Below are 14,962 nucleotides of genomic sequence, written 5' to 3' on the forward strand. Positions count from 1 at the left end.
AACAAAATGTATACACTAAAAGAATTGCATGAAGGCTTTGATGGATTTAGTCCTTTTTCTGGTCCCAAATTGCTTGTAAACTGATCCTGGTGTTCTTCAAATATATTCATTATCTTTATTATTATTATTATTATTTATTTGTATTATAATAGTGTCCAGAGGCCCCAACCTCTACTGAGGCTCCATTTCCCTGATTGGATAATTGAAATTTTGGAAATAGGAAAGTAACGAACAACAAATGGCAAATACTGAATAACAATCAACAAATACAGATGGTTTGTACACCAGTGCCCTTATGCACATGCCAGTATCGATATTGTCTGAAGAATAGTCTTTTCCCCATGCATGTGAACAAAATCCTGTTTGATTGCATGTCTCTGTGCAGTCAATAAATGGGGGAATGACCATGACTGCACCATTACTTATCAGGGATCCAAATGAATGTGCCCGTTCACCTGTTTCGAGGTAGCTGCCTAGCTCTCCTGTGTTCTTCCTGTTTCCTCTCTTCATTTCCTGCTCTCTTCCCATCTCTCATTTTCTTATTCTTGCCACTTTTGCCCCCTTACTATTACTATTAATGGAATTATTTATAGGAAAATAGCAACAAGAGGCTCCAGCTGAGATTGAGGCCTGATTGTGTTAGGCATTATACATTCACACTGGAATATATTAAAGCAGAGGCACAATAGGCCTGTGCCTAACACCCCAGCTCCTGGGAGCAGCCCCTTAGCAGAGGTGCTCCGGCATCAGCACAGCAGGAGGAGTCGTCCCAGAGCTGGGCCATCACTTTTTTCCTTCCTTAAGGGTGAGCAACAGACGGGAGAAGGCAGAGAGGAGCAAGTGGCAAGCAGGGAGGTCTTGGAGGGCGAGGCAGAGTAGGGTCAAGAAAAGGCAGAGTGGCAGTAGGACCTGGAGGGGGAGAGGCCAAGCGGGGGCGGGGTCTCAGGCAGAGCCACTATCCGGGTGCTGGTGCCCCCCCACACTCCTAGGGAGCTTCCAGTGCTCCCCAAGTGAAAGAGTCACACACTGCCTATGCTAATAGTTTCTTTGAGAGGGTAACAAGCCTTGTGGATTGGGGGAAGCAGGAGATGTGGTATATCTTGACATTAGTAAGGCTTTGATACTGTCTCACATGACCTTCTCATAAACAAACTAAGGAAATACAATCTAGATCAGGGGTCTCAAACAAATGGGACGCATCCCGTGGGGTTCTTTCGTGCGGCCCGCCAAGCTCCCCGTGCCCCCAGCCCCGCGCACCCCTCTGCCTACTCCGTGGCGCTGCGAGCCCCGTGCCACTCCCTGAAGCAGCCGGAACCATGCCTCTGCGGCCCAGGGCACGATGGGGGCCAGAGGTCTCTGTGCATTACTCTCACTTCCAGGCACCGCCCCCCGCAGCTCCCCGGGAATGGGGAACCACGGCCAATGGGAGCTTCGGGGGGAGGTACCTGGAGGAGCAGCAAGAGCAGCACATGGAGCCGTGTGCCCCCACCCTACCCCCAGGTACGTGGTTCCGGCTGCTTCCTGGAGTGGAGCAGGGCAGCACGGGGCCAGGGCAGGCAGTCGGTGAGCCTGCCCTGGCCCAAGTGCGTGCCACTGCCACCCCGGAGATGTTCTAGGTAAGTGGTGCCGGGCCGGAGCCCGCACCCTGAACCCCTCCTGCACCCCAACTCCCTGCCTGCCCCCTGCCACACCCCACACCCCTCCTGCACCCCAACCCCCTGCCCAGAGCCCCCTGCCACACCCTGCACTCCAACCCCCTCCTGCACCCCACACCCCAACACCGTGCCCTGGGCCCCCTGCCACACCCTGCACCCCAACCCCCTGTCGCACCCCTCACCCCTCCTGCACCCCACACCCAAACTCCCTGCCCTGAGCCCCCTGCCATACTCTGCACACCTCCTGCACCCCTTTGGGGCAAGGTTGGGGTGGGGACTTCGGGGAAGGGGTTGGAATGAGGGCAGGGAAAGGGTGGGAAGAGGTGGGGCGGGGCAGGGCCTCATGGAAGGGGTGGAGTGGGGGTTGGGCCGGGGCAGCAAGGGTGGGGTGTCAGTGATGCAGCCCTCGGGACAATGCACTAGTCCTCATGTAGCCCTCGTGGTCATTTGAGTTTGAGATCACTGACCTAGACGGAGCTACTATAAGGTGGGTGCATAACTGGTTGGAAAACCATTGCCAGAGAGTAGTTATGAGTGGCTCACAGTCAAGCTGGAAGGGCATATGGAGTGGGGTCCTGCAGGGATCCATTCTGAGTCCAGTTCTGTTCAATATCTTTATCAGTTATTTAGATAATGGCATAGAGACTACACTTACAAAATTTGTGTAAGATACCAAGCTGGGAGGGGTTGCAAGTGCCTTAGAGGATAGGATTAAAATTCAAAATAAACTGGACAAACTGGAGAAATGGTCTGAAGCAGTGGTAGGAAACATGCGGCCTGTGGGCTGCACGCGGCCCATCAGGGTAATCTGATTGCGGGCTGCGAGACATTTTGCTGACATTGACTGTCCGCAGGCATGGCTCCCCGCAGCTCCTAGTGGCCATGGTTCGCCGTTCCCAGCCAATGGGAGCTATGGGAAGCAGTGGCCAGCACGTCCCTGCAGCCCACTGCCTCCTGCAGCTCCCATTGGCCGGGAACAGCGAACTGCGGCCACTGGGAGCTGCGGGGGGCTGTGCTTGCAGACAGTCAATGTCAGCAAAATGTCTCATGGCCCACAATTGGATTACCCTGATGGGCTGCGTGCAGCCCACAGACCACAGGTTGCTCACACTGGTCTGAAGTAAATAGGAGAGAATAACATGAGGGGGAAAGGAGTCCAGGAGAGCTGGCTGTATTTTAAAGAATCCTTATTGAGGTTACAGGGACAAACCATCCCGATATGTAGAAAGAATAGTAAATGTGGCAGACGACCAGCTTGGCTTAACAGTGAAATCCTTGCTGCTCTTAAATACAAAAAAGAAGCTTGCAAGAAGTGGAAGATTGGACAAATGACCAGGGATGAGTATAAAAATATTGCTCGGGTTTCCAGGAGTGAAATCAGGAAGGCCAAATCACACCTGGAGTTGTAGCTAGCAAGAGATGTTAAGAGTAACAAGAAGGGTTTCTTCAGGTATGTTAGCAACAAGAAGAAAGTCAAGGAAAGTGTGAGCCCCTTACTGAATGACGGAGGCAACCTAGTGACAGAGGATGTGGAAAAAGCTAATGTACTCAATGCTTTTTTTGCCTCTGTCTTCACGAACAAGGTCAGCTCCCAGACTACTGCACTGGGCAGCACAGCATGGGGAGAAGGTGACCAGCCCTCTGTGGAGAAAGAAGTGGTTCAGGACTATTTAGAAAAGCTGGACGAGCACAAGTCCATGGGGCCGGATGCGTTGCATCTGAGAGTGCTAAAGGAGTTGGCAGATGTGATTGCAGAGCCATTGGCCATTATCTTTGAAAACTCATGGCGATTGGGGGAGGTCCCAGATGACTGGAAAGGCTAATGTAGTGCCCATCTTTAAAAAAGGGAAGGAGGAGGATCCTGGGAACTACAGGCCAGTCAGCCTCACCTCAGTCCCTGGAAAAATCATGGAGCAGGTCCTCAAGGAATCCATTCTGAAGCACTTAGAGGAGAGGAAAGTGATCAGGAACAGTCAGCATGGATTCACCAAGGGCAAGTCATGCCTGACTAATCTAATTGCCTTCTATGACGAGATAACTGGTTCTGTGGATGAAGGGAAAGCAGTGGACATGTTGTTCCATGACTTTAGCAAAGCTTTTGACACGGTCTCCCACAGTATTCTTGCCAGCAAGTTAAAGAAGTATGGGCTGGATGAATGGACTATAAGGTGGATAGAAAGCTGGCTAGATTGTCGGGCTCAACGGGTAGTGATCAATGGCTCCATGTCTAGTTGGCAGCCGGTATCAAGTGGAGTGCCCCAGAGGTCGGTCCTGGGGCCGGTTTTGTTCAATATCTTCATAAATGATCTGGAGGATGGTGTGGATTGCACCCTCAGCAAGTTTGCAGATGACACTAAACTGGGAGGAGTGGTAGATACGCTGGAGGGTAGGGATAGGATACAGAGGGACCTACACAAATTGGAGGATTGGGCCAAAAGAAATCTGATGAGGTTCAACAAGGACAAATGCAGAGTCCTGCACTTAGGACGGAAGAATCCAATGCACGGCTACAGACTAGGGACCGAATGCTGCAGTTCTGCAGAAAAGGACCTAGGGGTTACAGTGGACGAGAAGTTGGATATGAGTCAACAGTGTGCCCTTGTTGCCAAGAAGGCCAATGGTATTTTGGGCTGTATAAGTAGGGGCATTGCCAGCAGATCGAGGGACATGATCATTCCCCTCTATTCGACATTGGTGAGGCCTCATCTGGAGTACTGTGTCCAGTTTTGGGCCCCACACTACAAGAAGGATGTGGAAAAATTGGAAAGAGTCCAGCGGAGGGCAACAAAAATGATTAGGGGACTGGAACACATGACTTATGAGGAGAGGCTAAGGGAACTGGGGATGTTTAGTCTTCAGAAGAGAAGAATGAGGGAGGATTTGATAGCTGCTTTCAACTACCTGAAAGGGGGTTCCAAAGAGGATGGCTCTAGACTGTTCTCAGTGGTAGCAGATGACAGAACAAGGAATAATGGTCTCAAGTTGCAGTGGGGGAGATTTAGGTTGGATATTAGGAAAAACTTTTTCACTAGGAGGGTGGTGAAACACTGGAATGCGTTACCTAGGGAGGTGGTGGAATCTCCTTCCCTAGAAGTTTTTAAGGTCAGGCTTGACAAAGCCCTGGCTAGGATAATTTAGTCAGGGATCGGTGCTGCTTTGAGCAGGGGGTTGGACTAGATGACCTCCTGAGGTCCCTACCAACGCTGATATTCTATGATTCTAGGATGAAATTAAATAAAGACAAATGCAAAGTACTCCATTTCGGAAGGCACAATCAGCTGCACACATATAAAATGGGAAATGACTGCTTAGGAAGGTGTACTGAGGAAAGGGATCAGGGGGTCAGAGTGGATCACAAGCTAAATATGAGTCAACAGTGTATCAATGTTGATAAATGCAAAGTAATCCACATTGGAAAACAATTCCAACTATACATATAAAATGACGGGGTCTAAACTAGCTGTTTTCACTCAAGAAAGAGATCTTGGAGTCATTGTGGATAGTTTTTCCAAAAACATCCACTCAATGTGCAGTGGCAGTCAAAAAAGCTAACAGAATGTTTGGAATCATTTGGAAAGGTAGATGATAAGACAGAAAATATCTCATTGACTCTGTCTAAATCCTCGGTTTGTCCAAATCTTGAATAGTTGAATCTTGAGTAAGCAAGCCTATAATAAAGAAAAAAAAAATCAAGTAAACTATGAGATAAGGTGGCATCTTGTGCAACAGTCTCAGGAGTCTTTGATTTGAACTGGGATTCATTTCCAAATTAAATTACTTTGATCTTAGTATCCGCTCCTGACTGGAGCATGTAAAGACTGCCCTACCAGTCAGAAATGCTTGTTTGGATTCAAAGAAGAAATACATAGTGGCAAATCTTTTAGACCAATGCACAGCCCAAGAAACAGGGTTGAGTGCTAGGGAGCTTTGCTGGGCCACTGAGGGTATGTCTACCCTGCAGTTAAAAACCTATGGCTGGTCCCTGCCAGCTGACTTGGGCTAAGGGTCTTGGGCTATGGGGCGAGTGGTTTAATTGTGGTGTAGATGTTCAGGTTGTAGCCTGGGCTCTAGGACCCTGCGAGGTGGAAGGGTCCAGAGCTTGGGCTGCAGCCCCAACCTGTACGACTACATCACAATTAAACAGCCCCTTAGCCCGAACTGCTGAGCGCAAATCAGCTGGCACAGGCCAACTGCGGGTGTCTAATTGCAGTGTAGACATACCCTGAGGGAAGAATCCTCCCTTTCCAGATCTAGTAGCTCCCATGCCTAGTGAATCTATGTAGTGTTAGATGAACCAGTCCTGCTCTCACGCTCACCTCCAATGCCCGCAGCATGCTGGGGCACACGAAGTCACAGTGGAGCAAGTTATTTGTTGAGGCATACAATGGGTGTGAACTCCAACATCCTCTTCCATCTTGAGTGATAGAACCAGCTTGGCTGCACTGGGTCAAGAATCTTGGCAACTGCAATGATGTTGGAAGGCAAGATTTGTTCCATAGACACTCAGATGTCATGATTATGAGCATGGGGTAGAGGGTGAGAGATGCATGCAGTGCCTACCATTGACTAGGTCCTCTACTACTGACATGCAAATAATAATATAAAGCCAATAATTCCCTCTTATTGCCCCCTCTTCCCCTCCCCCCCCCCCACCAGCCCTTCAGTCTCTGGAGGCCAGAGAAAAGGATATATGCTCTTTGAGATTCTCTTTTAGTTCATCTAAGTAAGTTCTGTGTTTAGGGAACAGAAAGTCATTGTGTTTGCCTGCGATCATAGGGTAAGGGAGAGGCAGCTGCTACTTCTGCAGGACTTATTATTTAATTAGTATAAATACTGCTTGCTACATGATTGACATTTTGCTTCAACTCCCTGTCACGCTAGTAACATAGGCACAGTGTCTAGACTAAGAAAATGCAGTGTGTTTAGCAAACTTCTTAGCCAACACACGATTTGCACAATTTAAACACCACTTGGTAATTAGTGTAGACAAAAACAATGGTGTTTAAAAACATGTTAGCTATTTGTAGAATCATAGAAAGTAGGACTGGAAGGGACCTCAAGAGGTCATTTAGTCAATCCCCTATGCTGAGGCAGGATTAAGTATACCTACACCATCCTTGACAGGTGTTTGTCTCACCTGTTCTTAAAAACCAGTGATGAGGATTCCACAGCCTACCTAGGTAAACCGTTTCAGTGCTTAACCATCTTTATCATTCGAAAGATTTTCCTAAATCCAGCTTAAATCTCCCTTGCTGCACATTAAGCTGATTATTTCTTATCCTACTCCCTGTGGACATGGAGAAAAATTGATCACCATCCTCTTTAAAACAAACTTAAATATTTGAAGACTGTTGGAATCTTCTCCTTAGTCTTCTGATTAGACTAAACATGCCCAAGTCTTTTAACCTTACCTCATAGGTCATCTTTTTAAAACTTATTTAAGTTCCCCTCCTGCTACAAAGTGAAAGAAGCAGTGAGAGGCAAAAAGGCATCCTTTAAAAAGTGGAAGTTAAATTGTAGTAAGGAAAATAAAAAGGAGCATAAACTCTGGCAAGGGAAGTGTAAAAATATAATTAGGAAGGCCAAAAAAGAATTTGAAGAACAGCTAGCCAAAGACTCAAAAAGTAATAGCAAAAATATTTTTAAGTACATCAGAAGCAGGAAGCTTCCTAAACAACCAGTGGGTCCACTCAATGATCAAGATGCTCAAGGACGATAAGGCCATTGCAGAGAAACTAAATGAATTATTTGCATCGGTCTTTACTGCTGAGGATATGTGGGAGATTCCCAGAACTGAGCCATTCTTTTTAGGTGACAGATCTAAGAAACTGTCCCAGATGGAGGTGTCACTAGAGGAGGTTTTGGAACAAACTGATAAACTAAACATTAATAGGTCACCAGGACCAGATGGTATTCATCTAAGAGTTCTGAAGGACTCAAATGTGAAATTACAGAACTACTAACTGTGGTTTGTAACCTATCATTTAAATCAGCCTCTGTACCAAATGACTGGAAGATAGCTAATGTGACACCAATTTTTAAAAAGGACTCCAGAGGTGATCCCGGCAATTACAGGCCGGTAAGCCTGACTTCAATACCAGGCAAATTGGTTGAAACTGTAGTAAAGAACAGAATTGTCCGACACATAGATGAACATAATTTGTCAGGAAAGAGTCAACATGCTTTTTGTAAAGGGAAATCTACTAGAATTCTTTGAAGGGGTCAACAATCAGGTGGACAAGGGGGATCCAGTGGATATAGTTTACTCAGATTTTCAGAAAGACTTTGACAAGGTTGCTCACCAAAGGCTCTTAAGCAAAGTAAGCTGTCATGGGATAAGTGGGAAGGTCCTGTCATGGATTGGTAACTGGTTAAAAGATAGGAAACAAAGGGTAGGAATAAATGGTCAGTTTTCAGAATGGAGAGAGGTAAATAGTGGTGTCCCCCAGGAGTCTGTACTGGAACCAGTACTATTCAGCATATTCATAAATGATCTGGAAAAACTGGTAAACGGTGAGGTGGCAAAATTTCCAATGATTAAGTCCAAAGCAGACTGTAAAGAACTAAAAGGTATCTCACAAAACTGGGTGACTGGGCAACAAAATGGCAGATGAAATTCAGTGTTGATAAATGCAAAGTAATGCATATTGGAAAACATAATCCCAAAGATATATATATAAAATGGAATCTAAATTAGCTGTTACCACTCAAGAGAGAGATCTTGGAGTCATTGTGGATAGTTTTCTGAAAACATCCACTCAATGTGCAGCGGCAGTCAAAAAAGCTAACAGAATGTTGGGAATCATTAAGAAAGGAATAGATAATAAGACAGAAAATATCATATTGCTTCTATATACCTTTGGTACACCCACATCTTGAATACTGCGTATAGTTCTGGTTGTCCCATCTCAAAAAAGATATATTGGAATTAGAAAAGATTGAGAAAAGGGCAACCAAAATTATTAGGGGTATGGAACAACAAACCCCAACCCTGTGTCTGGCAGAGGAAGGCCCCAGTACTCCAACCCCAGCCCTGGCAGAAGCCGAGGGGCAGCAGGGGAAGCCCCCATACCAGACCCCGCTCTTTGGTAGAAGCGCCAGGTGGGCGGGGTGGGAGAAGCCCTGACCCTGGTCCCCTGCAGATGTGCAGGGGATGGCGGGGGAAGCCCCAGCACCTGGACCCCCGCTGAGGCCCTGGGACTGGAGGAGCTCTCACTCTTTACTATAGCCCTGGGGCTGTGGCACAGGGACAGAGCTTCTCTGGTCTTGGGGCCGCAATGGGGGGGTGGGGTGGGGAGAGAAAGGAGCAAATGGGTTGTGTGGCTGGAGGAATGTGGGAGGGACCCTGCGTGGAACAGGGCGGGGTCCCGGGATAAGGGGCAGAAAGGGGTGGGGCTGTGGGCAGGGCCTCAGGCCGAACGGGTGGAGAGGGTCCCCCCATTTACTCTGGCCCAGGGCCCTGGGAAAACGTAATCTGCCTCTGCCCTAGCTTCTGTTTGCCAAAAGCTGGGAATGGGCGATGGAATGGATCACTTGATGATTACCTGTTCTGTTCATTCCCTCTGGGGCACCTGGCATTGGCCACTTTTGGAAGACAGGATACTGGGCCTAGATGGACCTTTGGTCTGACTGAGTATGGCCATTCTTATATTATGTTCTTATGTTCCTCTGGACTCTCCAATTTCTCCATATCTTTTTAAGTGTGCTAGCCAAAACTGGACACAGTACTCCAGCTGAGGTCTAACTAGTGCTGAATAGAGCAGAACAATTACTTTCTCTTAATGACACTCTTAATACATCCCAGAATGGCATTTTCTTTTTTTTTTTTTTTTGCAACAGCATCACACTGACTCATATTCAATTTGTGATCCTCTATAACCCCTAGTTCCTTTTCTGCAGTATTGATTCCTCATTTTGTATTTGTGCATTTGGTTTTTAATTTCTTAAGCGTAGCACTTTGCACTTGTCTGTCTTGAATTTTATTTAATTGATTTCAGAACAATTATCTAATTTGTCAAGATCATTTTGAATTTTAATTCTATCCTCCAAAGTGCTTGCAACCCCTCCCTACTTGGTGGTGTTTGCAAATGTTATAAGCATATGCTACCATCCAAGTCACTGATAAAAATATTGAATAGTACTGGACCCTGGACATAGCCCTGGTCTTGGGTGATGCTAATTGCTAAGGAGTGTTCAAAACTGTGTTAATAAACATGAGTTAGCTAATTTGTTTCTGAAATACATGGCCCTTTGGCAGTCTAGACAGGGCCAGGATTTGTGGACTTATACCTACAGTTGATGCAGGATATCAATTGCCCTCTAACAAAAACAGCCCTTACGTATATACCAGTGACACAGTCATTATGCCTGTGTACAGGTTTAGCTGGTGGCCATCGTGGCTGCACATGTACGGCAGACAGCCATGGACTGGCAATGCCATCTCACATCCTTTGGCACTTGCACCTATGTACAGATCTGGATGAAGTACCTGTCACTCATCAGCTACTTGTGTGTACTGGGGAAAGCCATTCCATTCAGTTTTTGGCTATTAGAAAGTTGGCAACCCTACACACCTGGCATGAATTGGCAAAAAGAGTCGAGCAAAACTACTAATGGCTTTGAAAACAAATGATAATTGTATTGGGCTTCTACTGTCTGTGGTAGGAAGAGAGGCTGAAACATAAGCCCTTGTATCAGAGGCCTGGTATGAGGCAGGACCTGCTCACAGAATTTGGCAAGAACAGGGCTGATATTGCAAAAATACAAATTTTTAAGAAGCGCTAGTCACAGAGTACTTCTATCAACATCTAACCACTCTGTCAGTTCTGTGTTTTTTCTGGTGTAGGACCACATCTCAGTCGCATTACAGTCACTAGCAAAACAAAGGTTAATGACTGAAGAGTAGATTTTTGAGCTGCTTGATGCAACCGAATTAACCAAATGCTCCGCTTTTCATCAATGAAGGTTTAATAGGACATGTAGCCATATACCAAAGCTCTTTCCACAAATAAACAGATCATGTGCAGCAGATCTTCCTTTTGTTTTACTGAGGAACAATTAGGAATGCTATCGTTAGGAATTTAATTCAACAAACAGAACATCTCTCTCTGCCTTTAAAAGATGTAAGAAGTGGAATCTCTTGGGAAATGTATAGAAAATGTTTCCTGCATCATGATGACTGAAATGAAACAGCAGCAACTCCATTCATGAAGTAATACTTTGCCAAGAACTCTATTTGACGGAGGTGGGCAAACAAGGACACCAATTACTTATGAACAGTCTCGTTTGATCATGTTTGCACCCCTTTTGATTCACTATCTGGAACCTTTGCATGAACAGAGGTTTGTTTGTTCAGCGTCAGTGGAAAATTAATTAGTAGCCCATTAACAAAATGTGGATAATCACTAAGGCTCAGATCCTGCAAACTTCACTTGGGAGGGCTTGTGGAGTAAGGTACTACACGGGTGGAGTAAGCATGACAGAATCTCACCTTTTGTGACTACATGAAATTAATTTGGGGCTGGTTGGTGCCTTCACATATAGCCCTGAGCGTGGGGTAGTGCAGAAGCTGCATGAGTAGGAGTAGTTTTGTGAGGCGCTATTCTCGCCCTGCTTACTCCAGGGGTAGTAATTTGCTGCTGGTCTATGCCAGTATCAAATTTAGAGCACCCTCCTTTGCCAGCTCCACTTCGCTGGTTGGTGCATTGGGAGGTAGTCAGGACTTTGCCCACTCTCTGGCCAATCTTCACCCCCCTGCCCTGGGGTTAGTATATCCAGATAGTCCACTCAGAGGTGTTTAAAGAGTTTTTACTTCCTATTATGCTCCTGCATGGGTGCATTGGCCAAGTCACTATCTAGTCCCTTGTAATGAAACAAATTTTGTTTCAGGCCAAAGTAGTTTCTATAAAGGTTAGGTTATCCCTCCAGAGAACAGAAACAATATTGTGAGATTTAGGTGATTAGTCACACAGTTCAGACATCAATTTGTGAATGTTAAATATCCAAAGCAAACAGTTGGTGAGCAACCCTGAGACTAAAATAAAATTGTTTAGTCTCCAGTACCAAACAAATCTTTAAAACTGATTGGTTTGTGGACAATTTGCAACACGGCATGCATTTTTCTTTGAGATGTTCATGCAGCTATTTTATTAGCTGCCGTGATATTGTGCTTTAGGAATATCATATATTTCAACTTATAAACATTAGCCCAGTTTAGCAATGAAAATATAGATGTTTTAATGCACAACATTGTGTATTTTCTCTTACATTTCTGTATATAGGGAATATTTTTGAATAAGTAGAAAGCGCATCAGTTGATAAGACTCTCAAAAACCAGAATCCAAATAATAGAATATTATTCTAGCCCTGAATAAAATTTGGACTCTGGAGGTTGGCGTCTAAAGAAATTCTTTAAAGCTTCTCTGGGAGGCCTTCTCAGAACTAAAAGAAAAGGAGGACTTGTGGCACCTTAGAGACTAACCAATTTATTTGAGCATAAGCTTTCGTGAGCTGTAGCTCACGAAAGCTTATGCTCAAATAAATTGGTTAGTCTCTAAGGTGCCACAAGTCCTCCTTTTCTTTTTGCGAATACAGACTGACACGGCTGTTACTCTGAAACTTCTCAGAACTGACATTCTGGGATGGTTTCCATTTTGTAGATCCCCCAGCTAGTTGGTAGGCAAATGGGTACATCTTGTGATGTCTTTCTAGCGGCTAGTCTAGTTTGAGTTCAGTAGTAATGTGTTGTTTTTCTATGCACAAAGAAGAAACGTGCTTTTCAGTCTAGATGACTTTTCAGATTATGAAAATTAACAAACAAATAGAATGTCTCCAGGAGAGACAGAATGCAATAACTCTGGAACATTCAGCATCTGAACTAAACCACAAAATGGCAACTGCTTCACAGCTGCCCTTGAAGAAAGGCAGACAGACTCCATTCCACTTAAATGTGAAGTACAAAGAAAACAAAATGACATCTCCTTTCAAATACTGAGCCACATGTGCCACACAGGGCACTCCATTATATTTTCCAGCAGCCATCGGAGCTGCCTCCACTCCATAAACAAATAGTTCCTCCTACCTTAGTGATGAGTGTCCTTGTGACGGCTATTACCACAGTGTGTTAATGCAGGTCTGGGTATTCATATATCCCAGCAATGTTGCTGCTGTTGAAAGTAGCTGTCTCATAAAGCATGAGAAAGGCAACACCAGAGTAATGTTACTAATGTATCTGAGTAACGTTTATCCTAGGCTCTATGTGATCCACCTACAAAGGAGCAGAAACTCTTATTAACCACTGTCACAGCACATAAAATCTCAACCACCATACAGGAAAATATATTCACCACCATGTAATGGCTTACTAACTATATCTGCGTTGTTTTTTGACCCTTTGCTCATCATTCCAAAGCAGGTAGAAACATAAAGATATTTATGCCTTCTACGTGATTGGATGAAAGGTTTTGGTATATTGTGAATTTCATGTGCCCAGCAGTTGTGGAAAAGAAAATGTGTATGGTGAGGTATAAATCACTACAACTGCCATTCTTTTTCTGACCTACTTATTTGGCCCCCATCATTGTAGTATCTGAACACCTCACAACACCCCTGTGTGAGAGGGAAGTTATTTCCCCATAGACAGGGAGCCAAAGCAGCTAAGTGACTTGCCGCAAGTCTCACACAAGGTTTTTGGTAGATCAGGGAATTGAACCCCACTATTCCCAGTTCTCGATGAACAGCCTTTTCATTGGACCATCCTTTCTCCCCTTTCCAGATTATTCCAGTCAGGGTCTGCCTTAGGTGCAGAGTAAGGGGTTGCTAGGCTCTGACACTTCTTGGCTTCCCACCATCCAGCTCTAGTTCTTCAACTTATAGACTGACATTGTCTCCCTTTCTGGTGTAACCACCATTGGACAGAGAACTCTGGCCAACAGATCTTCAGGGAGCTGAAATGGGAGAAATCTCCCTGTCCAGCAGTGACGCTGGAGAGAGAGAAGAATCAAAGTAATCAATTTCCACTTCCTGGGAATGGGAGAAAAAGGGGATTTTGCCACCAGATTCCTTTATTTCCACAACTCTGACCGTGCAGCCTAAAGGAGAGGCTCTGAGGTAGCCTGAAGCCTCCTGAATCAGACCAGCCCTCACTCCAGTCATATTTTCCAGCAAATGCTCTGTAAGGCATGTGTTGCTTGAGTGACATTTCCCTTCTTATTTTTCCCTTGGGAAGATGAGTTCTAAGAAACAGGATACATTTTCTTGGCTGCTTTCCTCTAAATGGGCCCAGATTTCACTCAAAGTTCAAACTCTGTACCCAGGCCCGAAGCTACAGCACACACAGTTTGCTTTCTCCCTAAGGGTATGTGTACCCTACACCCATGATTGGCCCGTGCCAGCTGATTCGAGCTCATGGGGCTCAGGCTAAGGGGTATTTAACTGTGGTGTAGATGTTTGGGCTTGGGCTGCAGCCTGAGCTCTGGGACCTTCCCATCTCATAGGGTCCTATAGCCTGGACTCCAGACCGAGCGTAAATATCTATACTGCAGTTAAGAACCCCCTTAGCTCAAGTCAGCTGGCACAGGTCAGCTGCAGGTTTTTAATTGCAGTATACACTGAGTCCTCCAACATCCTGCACTCAGACCAAGTGGGGAGAAGGGAATCCAAACTGAACAAGTTTTTCTTAAAACCACAGATTTCATTTTATCTCACAGTAAATAGAGATGAATCAAATGCATGAGACTTCATGAAAAGCCTATGAATAAGTGTAATTAACTGATAAGTGTTCAGTATAATTCAAAGTGATTTTGATGGGCCACACAGTCCACCAGAGTACAGTAGTGTTCTCCTGAACTTGGAAAAAGGCAATGTAGTAACCCTTTCTATTTTTTATTCTTTGTTGCTTAAACCTCTGGGATACAGGAAAGGTGGTTTTGTGATTAAGGTTGGAATTCAGGAGTCCTTTTCAGTTACTGGCTCTGCCACGGCCATTTTTTTTTTTTTTTTTTTTTTTTTGTGACTTTGTGCAAGTAACCTAATGCCAGTGTTGTGACCATTGTATTTTGCAGTGTAATTCTTGTGACTTGTTGGTAATAATATGAACTGAATTTGAAATAAGACTGCTCTTTGGGTCTGCTAATAAAAATCAATAAGCATATAGGCCCAGACTTTTCAAAGTATTTAGGCATTGCTGCACTCAAAGTTGCTTCACTCTAAATCTCATTTTCAAAATGGATTAGTTACTCAAGGCCAGATTTTCAAAGCTATTTAGGAATCTAACTCCTGTAGAAATCAATGGAATTTAGGCACCTGAA

This window comes from Caretta caretta, chromosome 3 (assembly GCF_965140235.1).
Source record: "Caretta caretta isolate rCarCar2 chromosome 3, rCarCar1.hap1, whole genome shotgun sequence".
NCBI classification, from domain to species: domain Eukaryota; kingdom Metazoa; phylum Chordata; order Testudines; family Cheloniidae; genus Caretta; species Caretta caretta.